The following is an 18,104-nucleotide window of genomic DNA, read 5'->3' on the forward strand; positions in this document are numbered from 1 at the left end:
CATTGCCAGAGGATGTGATAAGAGCAGTTAATGTAGCTGGTTTTAAAAAAAGGTTTGGACAAGTTCCTGGAGGAAAAGTCCATAAACTGCTGTTGAACATAAGAACATAAGAATTGCCGCTGCTGGGTCAGACCAGTGGCCCATCATGCCCAGCAGTCTGCTCACGCAGTGGCCCTCTGGTCAAAGACCTGCACCCTAACCAAGACTAGCCCTACCAGCGCACGTTCTTTTTCAGCAGGAACTTATCTAACTTTGTCTTGACAGACATGACAGACATGAGAGAAACTATTGCTTTGCCCTGGATTTGTGGCTGCTAGTATTTGATTTTTTTGCCAGATATTTGTGACTTGAATTGTCCTCTGTGAAGATGGAATAACTAGGCTAGATAATAATAATACTAATTTTATTTTTATATACCGCCAAAGCCATGAAAAGTTCGAGGCAGTTTACAACAAGAAGCGCTGGACAATCAGCGAAGAGGTCAACAATTCAAAGACATCTATACAATCTTATATAAAGGAAGAAGTAGAAAGCTATATAGTTCTTAAGGTTAATGGTTGAATTTGCAGTACTATAAAATTCTTAGTTTACAAATCGATTGAACAAACTTGTTTTTATCAATGTTCAAAAATTGAGGTAGGATGAGGAGTGCGTGATAACGTTACTCAGCCAATCGTTCCATTTGCCTGCCTGGAAGGCGAGGGTTCTGGCCAGGAATCTTTTGTAGTAGCAGGCCTTTATTGTTGGGTAGGTGAACAGATGTATTCTTCGTGTGGGCCTAACAGAACTTGCCAGATTAAATTGGGAAACTAGGTAAGTGGGGGCCAGACCAAATATTGATTTATAACACAGACAAGAGAACTTAAACAGAATTCGCACCTCCAGGGGCAGCCAATGGAGTTTTTGATAATAGGGGCTTATGTGATCCCATTTCTTCAGCCCAAAGATCAGTCAAACTGCTGAATTTTGAATGACTCTGAGTCTTAGAATGGTTTTTATGAAGAATCCCAAGTAAATGATGTTGCAATAATCGAGCATGCTTAAGATGGAAGATTGAACCAGTAAGCGGAAAGATGGTGCATTAAAGTATTTTCTGATGGTTCTGAGTTTCCAAAGTAATGAGAAGCATTTTTTAACCAGTAAATCTGTGTGAGCATTTAGAGTAAGGTGGCGGTCCACAGTCACTCCCAGAATTTTAATGGAATGGTCAATAGGGAAGACCTGACCATTGAAGGAGATCGATGAGTCTTTGATTTTGTTGTTAGGGCTTGCCAGGAAAAATTTAGTTTTGTCTGTGTTGAGCTTCAATTTGAATTTGGTCAAATTCGTGGCCATTGAGATGCAGTAATTTCATGCTTAATCTCAATGCTCCAAATATCTTTTAAACCAGTTTTTAATTTCTTTTTATTAAATCCACATAACATTTTGTACCACTGGGCGGCCTGGTGACCCAAGAAGTCTGTCTGAAAACACAGAAACTCCATACTATAATGATTATTAAGGTTTTTCCAATCAGGGATAAGAATTTATGAAATATATCAATGATTGTTTGTAAGTGATGTATTTATTGTTAATATGAATGAATATATTTAACACTTAATGTATTTTTGAAAATGAATAAAGAATTAATTAAAAAAAAAAAACCCAAAAAAACAATGTGCAGGCCTTCAACACCACTGGCAGCCATGCAGCCTTAAATCATGACCTTCAAAGAATGCTTCATAGTGAGGTTAAGGCACTCAGGCTTGAACTCCTCTCCAGGAAACCTTCTCTTATAGGTGTGGGCCTGGTTACCAAACAGGCAGAGGGTGTTTTCACATGTCCAGCTTGGGTGCTATTACACCCACTCAATCTGGTTGTGCCTTTGGATGTCAGTCATTAGTGGCTTTTCTCATGCTTTGCAGCCCCTCAGACCAAACTTCAAACACCGACAAGAATTGTTGATGAGCTGACACTGACATGACACTCAGCTGAGCTGACCACTCACACAGTGGATGAGATGAGGTCAACTTGTGATTGATCAATGAAATGTGTCAAAGTGCATGGTCTTGGTATGATATTGATACACGTGGATGATATGATGAAGGCTTGTCTACCACTGAACACGTTACTTTCTTCTTTTGTACAATCTTTACTACCACACAGTGGTGTACCTAGCATATGTGATACCCAGGGCCCATCATTTTTTGACAGCCCCCTCATCTACACGAAAAGCATGATTAGTTAACAATCCACACATCGCACAAGAGTGTACCTAGGAAAAGGCAACATCTTACATATTGCAGTGAGCAGTAGAACATCAATACACCCATTGTAAAACTAAATAAGCAAGACTAGTACAGATTGATCCTGCAAGTCAATGCTAACAGAGAACCATGTCTTTCATATACATAGAACACAGAAAACATCTTATTATGTAAACCATGTAGGTTTTATGCAGTATAACAATTAAAAAAAAAAATAATAATAATTTTCCTACTTTTGTTGTCTGGTGGTTTTATTTTTCTATACGTTTTCCCAGTCTCTGGTTGCACTTCCTTCTGTCTGTGCCCTTAACTCTATTTCCAGGGCCTTCTAATCGATTTGCTGTTTTTCTCTCCTTCACTTTCTGCCCTACATCCATCTTTCAAAATAGAACAAAACACAAAAGACCCCCCTCTCATCAATACTGGGCAAGTTTCTCAAATAATATCATCATAACATTTAAAGGCTTTTAAATATTTGAATGTGCTCATAAGCTTTTCAGCAAGGTGCCACAGTAGTGATACAATGTCGCTGGGAAGGTGCTTGAATTTTAATCATAACACATTGCATGGAGCAAGGATTCACGCTTCTACTGGAGTGGCAAATGTTATGGTTCACCAAAAGCTGTTTAACAGTAGACCACTTATCTGAAAAGTTCTGGAGCCATGAACTGAACTTTTCAGATAAGTGGTCTACTGTTGAACAGCTTTTGTAGAGCCATAACATTTGCCACTCCAGTAGAAGTGAGAATCCTTGCTCCATGCAATGTGTTATGATTAAAATTCAAGTACCTTTCCAGCAACATTGTACCGCTGCTGAGGTACCTTGCTGAACAGCTTATGAGCACATTTAAATATTTAAAAGCCTTTAAATGTTATATGATGATATTATTTGAGAAACTTGCCCAGTATTGATGAGAGGGGGATCTTTTGTGTTTTGTTCTATTTTGAAAGTATTGCCCCCCTCAAGTGGACTGTACGGCATACATGAATCCAAAGGAGAGTTTCTAACCTGTTCCTCTTTCATGTCCCAATCAGTCAGAGAAAGGGGCATTGGCTGTTTCCAGGCTAGTTCAGCTTCATGCTGGGATTCTGGCTCCGGCTCTGCTGCTGTCCTGGGGAATCTGCTGGTTCCTTTTTGCCATGTTCCTGCTCTCCTCCCTAGTTCATTAGAGAGTCTCCGTTTAAGCTGAGGGAAGAAACCACTCCCCTTTTCCGGCAGGGGAGAAAGTTTTCTTCCCTTGGCTTGAACCGTTTTCCAGGCTCCCTGCTGTGCTGCCTTCTGCTGCACAGACTCTGCAAACCCATCAGGCCAATCTTTACCGTTTGACCTCCAGACATTATCAGAGCAGTCCCAGCTTTCTGGACCTGCTTCCCTTTCTCCTACTGGGTTCACAGGATAGTCAGCTGACTTACTCCCCCGGGCTCTGACTTGGTTCGCCCTCCTGCATCTGGGCTTGTAATTCCTTCCAAATCTCTCTGTGACAAGCCTCGGGGTTGCAGGATTGTCACAACATCAATACTGCCTAAAGATCCTCAGAGATCCAGCCTCTGGGCTTGATCTTGTGGTGGGTGGGCGGGGCCTTAATTCATGAAGCCTAGAAGCAAGGGGCAAATCCTGGTCTGGCATCCCAGGAACATTGGCATGCAGCTTGGTAGTAAGAGCAGGGGGCAAATTTATTATTCTCCTAACTACAGAAATACTGAAATGACCTAAAGAAAAATCTCAAATACCTGTCTCTCTCCAACATGTTTCAAATGTGTTATACTGTTGTTATGCCAGATAATCAGCAGAGAGGAGCCTTATAGAGCAATGGTCAGACCACACTTGGAATACTGTGTCCAACACTGGTCTCCATACCTGAAGAAGGATATAACACTGCTGGAAAGGGTACAGAGGCGAGCGACGAAGCTAGTAAAAGATATGGAAAACTTGAGCTACAAAGACCGCCTCAGAAAACTGGGATTATTCACCCTCGAGAAGAGAAGACTGAGAGGGGATCTGATAGAGACTTTTAAAATACTAAACGGAATTGACAAAATGGATCAAGCTCACTCACCAGCAGGGGAAAGGATGGTGAGCAAGAAACAATGTTATTCACATTGTCTAATGTGACTCGGACTCGTACAAGAGGTCATGGACCCCAGGTCTGATCCGGTGCAGGCATTTCTTATGTTCTTGTTCTTATAGAACAAAGTGAAACAGGGGAAACAACACCACACACTCGAAAGCACAACAAACAGTGAAATTGTGCATATACTACAAACTCATGAGTGTTTTGAGAAAATTACACCAATAATAGCATTTTCTAGAAATAGAAATCTTAGAGATATGCTGGCGCCTTCGACTCTCCCTGAATTACCATTAAACAATATTGATCGGGTTGGGCATATAACTTGTGGGCATTGCTCAATATGCAAACATAGTATGACCATTGAGAGTTATGAACATCCTGTTTCTGGAACTAAGATTAAATTGAGAGAGTATAGTGATTGTCAAACTTCTCAGGTGATTTATGCAATTATATGTCCATGCCAAAAATGGTATATTGGCAAAACTAAGCGGATGATTAAGACCAGGATGATTGAACACAGGAGTTGTATCAGTAGAAATATACAGTCCGCACCTATTGTAGAACATTGGTATGAACATAGCCATTGTATTGATGATTTAAGATTTTTTGTATTGAAAGTGGTAAAAACAAAGTGGAGAGGAGGAGATCCGGATATTTTACTCATGAGAAAGGAACGTTTCATCCACAATTATAATACTATTAGTCCACATGGTTTAAATATGGAACTTGATTTGAAACCATTTATGTAAAAATTTTTTAGAACTAAATTATACAGTTATATATTATACAGTCACGATTTTAGGCAACATATTACGTATCCATTTTTATTTTTTTGTTTTTGTGAATCATATTATTAAGCTAGATTGCTTTTTAGATTTTATATATATATTTTTTTACTTTATGTCTTTCTTATGGGTTCATTTGCAGTTTATTGTTCTTTTTGTTTGGGTATATCATCCAGTATATCATTCTTTTTGTTTGGGTATGCTTGTCAATCATTTTATTTAGTCAACACGTCCATGTCCATCATTTATTTAAACTACATGATGATCCTCCCTTCCTCCTATTACCGGTAGTTGCAGCAAGTTCGTTTGGATAATCCATGATTCACTGCTTTGCATGTAAGTTCTTTCGCCTTTTTAATTTTATTTTTATTTCATGTGTTTTACACTATTGCCTCTTGCGTCTAACTTTTTCACTCGCATTTTTGGTTCCGCGTTGGTTTTCTGCGCTTTTCTTCTATTACGTTCTGGTGTGCTATCGGCCTTTGGCGGCCATAGCTGTTGCACACCCACAACTTCGGTCTGTTGGAGGTGTAGTTTTCTTTTTCATAAGAACATAAGAACATAAGAATTTGCCTCCACTGGGTCAGACCAGAGGTCCATCCTGCCCAGCGGTCCGCTCCCGCGGCGGCCCATCAGGTCCGCGACCCGTGAAGTGGTTTCTGACCACTTCTATAACCTACCTCAAGTTCTATCTGTACCCCTCTATCCCCTTTTCCTCCAGGAACCTATCTAAACCTTCCTTGAACCCCTGTACAGTGTTCTGGCTTATCACCTCCTCCGGAAGCTTGTTCCATGTGCCCACCACCCTCTGAGTAAAAAAGAACTTCCTGGCATTTGTACTAAACCTGTCCCCTTTCAATTTCTCCGAGTGACCCCTAGTGCTTGAGGCTCCCCACAGTTTGAAGAATCTGTTCTTATTCACTTTCTCTATGCCCTTTAGGATTTTGAAGGTTTCTATCATGTCCCCTCTAAGTCTCCTCTTCTCCAGAGAGAACAGCCCCAGTGTTTTTAACCTGTCAGCGTAAGAGAAATTTTCCATACCTTTTATCAGTTTAGTCGCCCTCCTCTGCACTCCCTCGAGTACCGCCATGTCCTTTCTGAGGTACGGCGACCAATATTGAACACAGTACTCCAGGTGCGGGCGCACCATTTGTGCGATACAGCGGCATGATGACTTCCTTCGTCCTGGTTGTGATACCCTTTTTGATGATGCCCAGCATTCTGTTTGCTTTCTTTGAAGCTGTTGCACATTGCGCCGATGGTTTCAGCGATGTGTCAACCATCACCCCCAGATCCCTTTCAAGGTTACTCACCCCTAGCCGTGTTCCCCCCATATTGTAGCTGAACATCGGGTTCTTTTTCCCTACATGCATGACTTTGCATTTCTCTATGTTAAAGCTCATTTGCCACTTATTTGCCCAGTCTTCCAGTCTCGTTAGGTCCCTTTGCAGGTTTTCACAGTCTTCCGTGTTCCTAACCCTGCTGCAGAGTTTGGTGTCATCAGCAAATTTGATAACCTCACATTTTGTCCCCGTCTCCAGATCATCAATAAATATATTGAACAATAGAGGTCCCAGCACCGACCCCTGTGGAACTCCGCTCGTGACCCATTGCCAGTCCGAGTATTGGCCCTTTACTCCAACCCTCTGTTTCCTGCCTGCCAACCAGTGTTTGATCCATCGGTAGATATCCCCTTGCACCCCATGATTCCACAGCTTTTTTAGTAGCCGTTTGTGAGGTACCTTGTCGAAGGCTTTTTGGAAGTCAAGGTAAATGATGTCTATGGATTCCCCCTTATCCATCTGGCTGTTTATTCCCTCGAAGAAGTATAGCAAGTTTGTGAGGCACGACCTTCCCTTGCAGAAGCCATGCTGGCTTGCCTTCAGTTGCCCATTTTTTTCTATGTGTTCGCAGATTGTGTCCTTTACCATTGCTTCCATCATCTTTCCCGGAACCGAGGTCAAGCTCACAGGCCTGTAGTTTCCCGGGTCACCCCTTGATCCCTTCTTAAAGATGGGCGTGACATTTGCTATTTTCCAGTCCTCTGGGATCTCTCCAGTTTTTAGGGAGAGGTTACATATTTGGCGAAGTGTCTCTGCTATTTCGTTTCTCAGTTCTTTTAGTACCCTTGGGTGGATGCCGTCCGGGCCTGGTGATTTGTCGCTCTTCAGTCTGTCTATCTGTCTGAGGACATCCTCTTTGCTTACCTCTAGTTGTACCAGCTTTTCGTCGTGTTCCCCGTTTATAATCACCTCGGGTTCTGGGATATTGGATGTGTCCTCTCTGGTGAAGACTGACGAGAAGAATTTGTTTAACCTGTCAGCTATCTCTTTTTCCTCCTTTATCGCTCCTTTCCTGTCTCCGTCGTCCAGTGGTCCCACTTCCTCTCTGGCTGGTTGTTTCCCTTTCACATACCTGAAGAAGGGTTTGAAGTTTCTTGCTTCTCCTGCCAGTCTTTCCTCATATTCTCTCTTTGCTTTCCTGATCTCTCGATGGCATTCTTTCTGGTACCTTTTGTGCTCTTCCTGGTTCTCCTTTGTTGGTTCCTTTTTCCATTTCTTGAAAGATGATTTCTTGTCGCTTATCGCCTTATTTACTGCAGTTGTTATCCATACTGGGTTTCTAGTTCGATTTTTTTTGCACCCTTTCCTGAACCTTGGAACGCACAGGTCTTGTGCCTCGAGCACTGTGCCTTTAAGCAGTGTCCAGGCTTCCTTTACGGTCTTCATCTTCCCTGCGCTGTTGCTGAGCTTTTTTCCTACCATTTTCCTCATGTCTTTGTAGTTTCCTTTTCTGAAGTTGAGTGCTGTCGTTGTGGTTCTTTTCACCTTTGATGTTCCCATGTTTAATTTGTACTGGATCATGTTATGATCGCTGTTCCCTAATGGTGCTATTACCACCACTTCATTTGCGGGTCCTTCTAGCCCGTTGAGGATTAGGTCTAGAGTGGCATCCCCCCGCGTTGGTTCTGTGACCAGCTGCTCCATGAAACAGTCTCTTATCACCTCTATGAATTTAGTTTCTCTCGTGCAATTTGAGTGCCCAATGTCCCAATCTATTCCCGGATAGTTGAAATCCCCCATAACCACCACCCTTCCACTTTTGCACACCTGCCTCAGTTCGGCCTCCAGGTCCAGGTCGTTTGCTTCTGGCTGTCCTGGTGGGCGATAGTAAAGTCCCAATTTGATGTCAGCTCCTTCCCCTCCTGTTAGCTTTACCCATAGTGACTCCAGACTGTCTGCCCTTATTGTTGTTTCTGATCTGGATGAAGGAATGTAGTCCTTTATATACAGTGCTATTCCTCCCCCCTTCTTGTGTGCCCTGTCCCTCTTGTAGAGTTTGTACCCTGGCAGGGCCACATCCCATTTGTTGTCCTCTGACCACCATGTCTCTGTGATTCCTATTATATCTAGATCCTTATTTCTGGCTATAACTTCTAGCTCCCCCATTTTAGTCCTTAGGCTCCTAGCGTTTGTATATAGGCAATTTAAGTCCCGGTTAGTTACCTTTTCCTTTGGGTCTATTCTTGATTTGATGCTCCTGCTGGTCTCCTCACGGGCTGCCTCCTGTGGTGTGTCTATCCCGTCCTCCGCCCGCTTCTTTGATCTTTGATAACCCTCTGGTTCCGTCTGTGTCCTTCCTGTCTTGCTCTTTAGCTCTACTTGCCTCTCGGGTCCCTGTACTATATCCTTGGGTTTATGTCCATAAAGTGTCCATTTTACCTCTAGTCCAGTATCTTCCTTTCCTGTTTCAGTATCCTTGCTCGATACTGTGGTCCGATGTGTCGAGGTCAGATCGACTCTCAGCTTTCCCCTTGTTATCAGTTTAAAGTCATGTCTATGCAGGTCTGGATGTTACGTGCCAGCATCCTCGTCCCAGCCGTGCTCAAATGCAGTCCGTCTCTCCTGTAGAGCTTGTTTTTCCCCAGGAAGGTTGACCAGTTCCGTACAAAGAGGAAACCTTCCTCGTCACACCATCGTCTCAGCCATCCATTTGTTGCTTGCAGCTCGGTCTGTCTCCTCGCATCTGCCCTTGGCACTGGCAGGATCTCTGAAAAGGCTATCTTCCCTGTCCTCAGCTTCAGCTTCCTCCCCAGGATCTTAAACTGCTCGGTCAGTGTAGTCATGTTGAAATTTCTTCTGCTGACGTCATTTGTTCCGACGTGGATTATCACTGCTGTTTCCTCTGTCTCAGCTCCCTCCATGATTCTCTCAATTTTGTCGGAGATGTCCTTTATCTTCGCCCCTGGGAGACATGTCACTAGGCGGTCCGCTCTGCCTCCTGCTATGTGACTGTCCACCTCTCTCAGGATTGAGTCTCCCACCACGATAGCAGATTTTCCTTTCCTCAGCTTCCTCCTGGGTCTCAGGTCTGTGTCGATGATTTGGTCCCCCCATCCTTCCTTCTCCTGATTTGTTTCTCCGCTAGGTTCCTCTCCCTCGGCTCCTGGTGGGTCCTGGTGGGTCCCGGTGGCTCCTGGCGGGTCCTGTCCTCCATCAGTTTGTTCCCTTCTGAAGAGCGGGTGTTCCTGTGTTTCTACCATCTTGCAGGCCTCCTCGATGAATCTTTCGAGATCCCTGACCTGTTCGTTGAAGTGGTTCTCTCTGGTGGTGTCCTCAGTTAGTTCAAGCTCCCTTGGTTCCTCTATGGAGCGGAGTCCTTCTAGCTCCTGTACTTTGATCTGCAGTCTCCCGACCTCCTTCTTCAGGCTAGCCAGTTCCTGACATCGACTGCATATGTAGGCCTGCCTCCCGGAAGGGAGGTAGTCATACATGTGACAATCAATGCAGTATACTGGGAAGCTTCGCTGGCCTTCTGCTGCCTCCATTGTTCCTTCCTTGTGAATTAAGTCCCTCGGTACGCTGGAGTTTGTCTGACGCGTAGCTAGGTGTAGAAATAGAGAGAGAAAAAAATAATGAGGATAGAAGAAAGAAAATTTTTTTTTTTTTTTTTTTTTAATAAGGAGTTATTTAAGAAGATTGAAGATTGAAATTGAAATTGCTGCTAAGCAGCCTGGACTCTTGGCTCCTTCTCTCGGCTCCTTCGCAAAGGCGCCCTCGCTAAGGCGAGCGCCTTTGCCGCGCGCCGAACGGCCGCACGCCGTTGGCGCGCCCCCTTTTAAGGGGGAGCCTGGGCACTGAAGCGACCTCTGACGCGGTGGGGGTGGGCGGAGCTTTCTCTCGCCGCTACCCCGATGAGCTTTTCACCCCTCCTGGCTGCCCTTGTGCCTCTCCTCCAGCCCTCTCAGTCCTGGCTTTCTCCCTGCTGCCTCCCGATCCTGCCCTGTAAGTAAAAGAGCAGGTTAGAACGCCGCCGCGGTCTGCCTCATGCTCAGGCTTCCTGCCTTTTAAGGGGGAGCCTGGGCACTGAAGCGACCTCTGACGCGGTGGGGGTGGGCGGAGCTTTCTCTCGCCGCTACCCCGATGAGCTTTTCACCCCTCCTGGCTGCCCTTGTGCCTCTCCTCCAGCCCTCTCAGTCCTGGCTTTCTCCCTGCTGCCTCCCGATCCTGCCCTGTAAGTAAAAGAGCAGGTTAGAACGCCGCCGCGGTCTGCCTCGTGCTCAGGCTTCCTGCCTTTTAAGGGGGAGCCTGGGCACTGAAGCGACCTCTGACGCGGTGGGGGTGGGCGGAGCTTTCTCTCGCCACTACCCCGATGAGCTTTTCACCCCTCCTGGCTGCCCTTGTGCCTCTCCTCCAGCCCTCTCAGTCCTGGCTTTCTCCCTGCTGCCTCCCGATCCTGCCCTGTAAGTAAAAGAGCAGGTTAGAACGCCGCCGCCTTTTACATGTAGCTTTATTTTTTCTATATGTAGCCTCATTCTTTTAGGTCCTTGGTTGTCACTCTCACTATTGATTGTTGGCGGAGCACAGATGGTTTTGGATAGTCACGCACCTCTTCTTTTTTCATATTGCTTCATTTTTTGGTGTTTAGTGTTTTATTCTCTTTTACTATATGTGGCTTTCTGTTTGCATATGTACTCTTTTTATATAAACTCCCCTTGTTCTTGATTTATTGCTTTCAGGATGACTTTTTTTTTAATATGAGTTTTTTATTATTTTTATTCATAGCCGCTTTTAGAGGGTGTGTGCAACCTTGTATTTTATATATTTTTACCATATCCATTGAAGTCTCAAAAGGTATGCTCTATACTTATCATGCTTTAAGGAATTGGTTTGGGGTGATTACCTAGTTTTTATATTTTTTCTTTTCTCTTCCTGATCTTATATATATTTTTCCCCTTGCTGATATGTAATGTATTGTTTGATATCAAGGATATTAACTTTTTTGTATATCTATACATTTTTTTAGTAGTCTCATGTTTTTTACCTCTATAAGTTTTATATCCCCACAAGTTTTTTAATGTTTTTATTCAGTTTTCTATAAGGTTTATGTTTTTATGTATATTGGTATACCCCTATTGAGATTTGTTTTTTAGCCATTAAATATTGTTTGAGACGGTATATGACAAACGAAGTATCAATGCATGTTTTTCCATTTGGGATTAACACATTTGTGGTCCTTTTTTTAGTTCTATCATGAATTGGATACACTTCATTGTGTTTTAATATTTTTTAAACATACACGTATTTATTAAGATGCTATATGTTAAAAAGTATTTATGTATGCATTATCAATTGTGATTAACTTATATGTGGTTTACTTTTACTAATCCATATATTTGTATTTTCATATATTTGGGCTTTATTCTTTGCTGTTTAGTGTTTATGTTCATATTTTTTAAATTATATATATTTTTTAATGTTATGTATTTATTATATATTTTTTTGATTTGTATATCCATATATGTACTTGTAGACTCCTGAGGCAGGCCGGTTGGCCCGAAACATGTACATGTCGGGTCATTGAGTTATTGGATATATATACGAGCTCTTGGATGAATAAAGGCATTTGGATGTATCAGATGAGTTGAAGGACACTTTTTTGGTGCTCACCATTCTGACTGGGACAATTCCACTGTTTGTTGTGCTTTTTCTTATAGAAAACATATTTATAAATCTGATGTACCATGCAAAATCTATAATATTTCAACAAAGCATTAAAATGAAAACAAATAGGATGAAAAATATATTTTTATATAGTTATACATTATGGCCCATATTCTATAAATGGCGTCTAACTTAAGCGGCAAAGCCATTTAAAAGCCTTCTTAAGATTGTTTAAAACAAAAAAACCCGGTGTCTAGGTTGCGTTTATGGTGGCACCTAAAGATGCCTAAGGTCACAGTACACAAGGCTAATGTCAGAAATGTCCTTAGGTGCTGCCATAGACACAATTCATGCCAAACATAGGCACTGGAAATGTAGGCCTCGAAAACTCTGGCCTACATTTCTAGTGCCTATGTTTGAGGCAGCTGCGATTCTGCCTGGATGTTCTGCTGTCACTTAAAACTACACATGGCTAAGACTAAACTACTTATCCTTCCACCTAAACCTACATATCCTCTCCCGCCACTCATTATCCAGTAATTATTCATTTTACTTCCTAAATTCCACTGTAAGATGTTTTTTCCCCTCTCCCTTGAGATAGGCAAGACCTATACTCTGACTATATGAATGTGGTAAAAATGTGCACCTGCCTGGCATCGGCCACACTGCCCCACCTCTGGAGTAACTGTCCACGCTAACTCAAGCCTATCCTGATCTTTATAAGTCTGTTTGTTTGCTTAAATGGTATCCCCAGCAATGAAACTGATGCCAATCACTTAAAGGAGTAATATATATAAATAGGTACCCAACTTAAACCAAAATGACTACAACTGCCATCAGTTTTCTTTTCTTTTTTTGAATTATTTAAATTTTTAAACTAACTTAAGTATGTTCATTGTTTAACTTCATGGTCATTATCCTGAGGACCAACAATGGAAGGGAACCATCACAGCCACACATTGTTCCCATAGATATTCATTTATGCTATTCAATAAGTCTTACTTATCTGAATTAGAAAAGATGGTGTAATGGATCTTTCATTGAAAGTCCAAAATCTGTAGTCCAATCACTGAATTATCAAATTAATCAGGTCCACTTGTATGGTGACTGAAATAAAAAAATGTGCTTTAAGTGCTTAAACTAAACTAAACTAAATCTTAAGTTTATATACCGCATCCACTCTATAAAGATAGAGCTCAGCACGGTTTACAGGTACTTTAATAAATGAGGGAAGAACATAATAAGAATTAGGGTTATAAAGGGGGTGGTGAGCTTTACATTTTTGAGAAAAGCCAGGTTTTCAGATGCTTTCGGAATAATTGGAAGGAGCCCAGATTCTGTAGCAGGGCAGGAAGGTTATTCCAAAGATCAGTGATTGTGAAGAAAAGAGATTTCCCTAATTTTCCTGCATAGATGACGCCTTTTAATGAGGGGAAAGATAGTTTAAGTTTTTGGGTGGATCTGGTAATGTCAGATCTCAAAGAATTCCAAGATAGTGGAATTAGGGGAGGAAAAATGCCATGTAGGATCTTGAATGTTAGGCAGGTACATTTAAAGTGAACCCTAGAAATCACTTGAAGCCAGTGAAGTTTTGACAGAAGTGGGGAAACATGATTGAATTTACTGTATTTTCACTCATATACCGCGCACCCATGTAAAACGCGCACAAGGGTATAGCGCATGGGAAACTGTAATTTATGTAAAGAAATTTTTATATACCGCGCACACCCGTATACTGATGTCAGAGAAAGGGCGGGACCACCGGAAGAGGAAGCAGCGCAGACGCAGGGCTCACAGAAGGGCTGGGACCGCCGGAAGAGGAAGCATTTCAGAGCAGGGCTCACAGAAGGCCCGGACCGTCGGCAGAGGAAGCAGCAGGAGAACGGTAGGAGCTTCTCCATGATGGGGGGGTGGGGAGTGTGGAGGCTGTGGGGATGTGAGCGGTCCTGCGGGGGGGGGGAATCAGACGTCGGGGGGGTGGTGCGAGCGGTCCTGCGGGGTGAATCGGATGTCGGAGGGGGTGGTGCGAGCGGTCCTGTGGGGTGAATCGGATGTCGGGGGGGGGGGGGAACTATGTAAAAAAAACATTGTAAAACACGCTCACGCGTATAATGTGCAAGGTTATGCACGGTTTGTAAAAATCGTGTATAACGCACGCGTTATATGCGTGAAAATACGGTACTTTTTGTGAAGATCAACCTAGCCGCAGTGTTCTGGATCCGCTGAAGTCTTTGAAGACTTTTCTTGGTTAGACTTAGATAGATGAAGTTACAATAGTCCAGTCTAGAAAGAATGATTGATTGTATAAGGACAGCAAAATATTGTTGGCGGAAGCAGGATCTCACTTTTCTCAACATGTGAAGACTAAAAAAACATTTTTTTATTAGAGAGTTGAGATAGTCATTAAATGAAAATGTAGAGTCAATAATGATGCCCAAAACTTTGTTTGAGAATTCAATCTGCAGTGTCGGAACAGAAGATAGTGAAATGAGCATGGGTAGCTGATCTAATTTTGGGTCAAGCCAAATTAATTTAGTTTTGGACTCATTCAGCTTCATTTGTACAGTGAGGGCCCAGGATTAGTGTTTCGTTATGCAAGTCATTATTTTCTTGGTGAGGTTTGAATCTATCTCAAGAAGGTCAAGGATGTCATCTGCATATGTATATAGTGTTTCGATGGGAGATAGATGAAAGAGTTTCAAAGAAGACATGCTTTCTTTGTGTTTTTGTTATTATGCAAAAGTCGATAAATAATTTTGAACTTAAAAAAAGAAGACAAATAGATGATGAAAAGAATAGGGAACAGAGGTGAACCCTGTGGGGCACCATATAACGGTCTCCAAGCAGAAGACATGGTGCCATTAATATTAACAGTGTAAGAGCGGGATCGTAAAAATTTTGAGAACCAGTCTAAGTCTGTGGAATCAATGCCTATCTCAGAAAGTTGGTAAATTAGGATATCGTGGTGGACAATATCAAAGGCCGCAGATAGATCGAATTGTAGTAGGATAGCAAACTTATTACAAGATTGAAGTTGTTTCTTGCATGTACAGCCCATTTCAAATCACCCCACAGCATCTCAATGGGATTAAGATCAGGGCTTTGACTCAGCCACTCCAGGACTCTCCATTTCTTAGTTTTCAGCCAGTCTTTGGTGCATTTACTGGTATGTTTTGAGTCATTGTTGTGTTGCAGGGTCCGTTCTGCTTCAGCTTTAATTTTCTTATAGATGGCTTGACATGTTCCTCAAGCACCCTCTGTTACATGGTAGAATTCATGGTGGATTCTATGATGGTGAGCTGGCCAGGTCCTGCTGCAGCAAAGCATCCCCAAATCATGACATTTCCACCTCCATGCTTCACAGTTGGTATGAGGTTCTTTTTCTGGAATGCTGTATTTTGTATACGCCAAACATGTCCTCTTTTCTAGTGTCCAAATAATTCAATTTTAGACCTATCTGTCCATAGAACACTATTCCAGAAGTTCTGGTGTTTGTCTACATTCTCTCTGTCAAACTTCAATCTGGCTTTGATGTTTCTCTTAGAAAGCACAGGTTTCCTCCTTGCATACCTCCCATGCAAGTTAAATTTGTACAATCTCTTTCTGAATGTAGAGGCATGCACTTTCACATCAACAGTAGCAAGAGCCTGCTGTAGGTCTCGTGATTACATTTTAGGGATTTTGGAGACTTCTTTTAGCATCTTGCGGTCTGCTCTTACGGTCTGCTCTGTGGGTCAGCTTGCTTGGATGGCCATACCTGGGCATGTTGGCAGTTGTTTGGAAAGTCCTCCACTTATACACTGTTTTCCGAACTGTAGAATGGCTAATGTCAAATTCTTTCGAGATCTTTTTAAATTCTTTACCAAACTTATAAGCTGCTACAATCTTCTTTCTGAAGGTCTCAGACAGCTCCTCAAGGGGTGTTGGTAGTTGGGGGGATTGTTGAGGATTTGGGATGGCTGGTGGTAGGAGAGAGTAGGCATCCCTCCTACCGGTCTTCAATTGTGGGGGTTGTCTATGCTTCAGGAGGGTTGGCGGCAGGAGGGAGTGGGTAGGCCTCCTACCACTCTTTGAGGAGGGTTGTTGGCACTTTGGGGGGTGGCAGGGGTCAGTGGCTGGAGGGAGTGGGCATCTCTTCTGCCTATTTCAGGGGTGTGTGTCAGGTGGGGGTCCTCTGCCAAAGTCAGCTCAGGCGATCGTGGTAGGGGTATTTTCACCCTGATCAGCCAAGCCGACAGGACTCTGAAGCTATGGTTTCATGGAGTCTATCCGACTCAGTTGATCGGGAATTTCCTTGCCACAATCAGCTGATGGAAAGGGATCCCTTGGCATAGATAGGCGGCTGGTGACATGGGACAGAGGATTAGGCATCTGTCCATTAGGGCAGATGCGATTCTGTTTATGATGTTGGTATATGATTCTCAGCTGCTTCTTAGGTGCACACTGAGACTGGCGTCCTATACAGAATTAGCCTCTTAGCATTTTCTGAGTTTTTTAAATACAGATACATTTATACCATAATCAATCATCCTATGTATATACACATATAATATTAGGATCGTGAACTATGTTTCTCTTAGATTTACATAAGAACATAAGAATTTGCCGCTGCTGGGTCAGACCAGTGGTCCATCGTGCCCAGCAGTCCGCACCCATGGTGGCCCCCTGGTCAAAGACCAGCCCTACCTGCTTACGTACTAGTTCAACAGGAACCCATCCAACTTTGTCTTAAATCCCTGGAGGGCGTTTTCCCCTATAATAGCCTCTGGAAGAGAGTTCCAGTTTTCCACCACTCTCTGGGTGAAGAAGAACTTCCTCATGTTTGTACGGAATCTATCCCCTTTTAACTTCAACATTCTCTCTACCTTGGAGAGGGTGAATAACCTGTCTTTATCTACTAAGTCTATTCCCTTCAGTATCTTGAATGTTTCTATCATGTCCCCTCTCAGTCTCCTCTTTTCAAGAGAGAAGAGGCCCAGTTTCTCTAATCTCTCACTGTAGTTATTGGTACTTTGTTTATCATATCCTCAGCAATTCTGTTCATAAACACTTCCTTGTGTGAATGGTGTGATTAGAGAATGAGACGGGGAAAAATTTTTTCCCCATTTCTGCCCCGGCTCCATGAGCTCGGTCCCTGTCCCACCCTGTTCCTGTGAGCTCACTCCCCGATTCTGCCTCGTCCCCTTGAGCTCGGTCCCCATCCCCACCCTGTCCCCGCAAACCATCTGATCCCATCCACACAAGCCTCGAACAGTTATGACATAATGGTTACTGCGGATGGGCAGACAAGATTACTGCAGATGGCAGACTAGATGGGCCATTTGGCCTTTATCTGCCATCATGTTTCTATGCCTTTATATTGAACTTATTTTAGTAAAGTATAGAAAGAGACAATATTATATAAAATTATCATTTTATAAACACAAATAATATAATAATAATAATAATTTTATTCTTGTATACCGCCATACCCGTAAAGTTCTAGGCGGTTCACATTCATTAGTTTAGGTCCGTGGTGACACACGGATTTACAAAATTTTAACAAAATTACAGGCAATGAAGAGGGGGGCGTGGGGGAACTCTATAACTGGGATTTAGCAAAGGTAGCGGTAAGACAGAAGGTAGGGTTGGAAGGAATGCGATAAAGAGAGTGAGACCAAGTGGGGGGAGGGGGGAAAGGAGGGGGGGGGGGAAGAGGCGAAGCAGGGGGCAAGGGGGATTAAGGGCCCTGTTCGCGGAAGAGGTGCGTTTTGAAAAGTTTTCTAAAACTAAGGTAAGAGGGGGCCTCGAGTATCATTTGGGCAAGCCAGGGGTTCAGCTTAGCCGCCTGGTAAGCAAAGGTTTTGTCGAGAAATCTATTGAAGTGACATAATTTTAGGGATGGGAAGACGAACAGCTGGATTCTGCGGGATTTCTTGTTGGTGAGATTCAGAGTGAAATGGTGATTGAGGTAACTAGGTAATAGGCCAAAAACTGTTTTGTAGCAGAAGCAGGCGAATTTGAATAGGACTCTGGATTCGAAAGGGAGCCAATGCAGTTGGTGGTAGAAAGGCGTGA

The sequence above is a fragment of the Geotrypetes seraphini genome, chromosome 5, assembly GCF_902459505.1.
Source record: "Geotrypetes seraphini chromosome 5, aGeoSer1.1, whole genome shotgun sequence".
Lineage (NCBI taxonomy): Eukaryota > Metazoa > Chordata > Amphibia > Gymnophiona > Dermophiidae > Geotrypetes > Geotrypetes seraphini.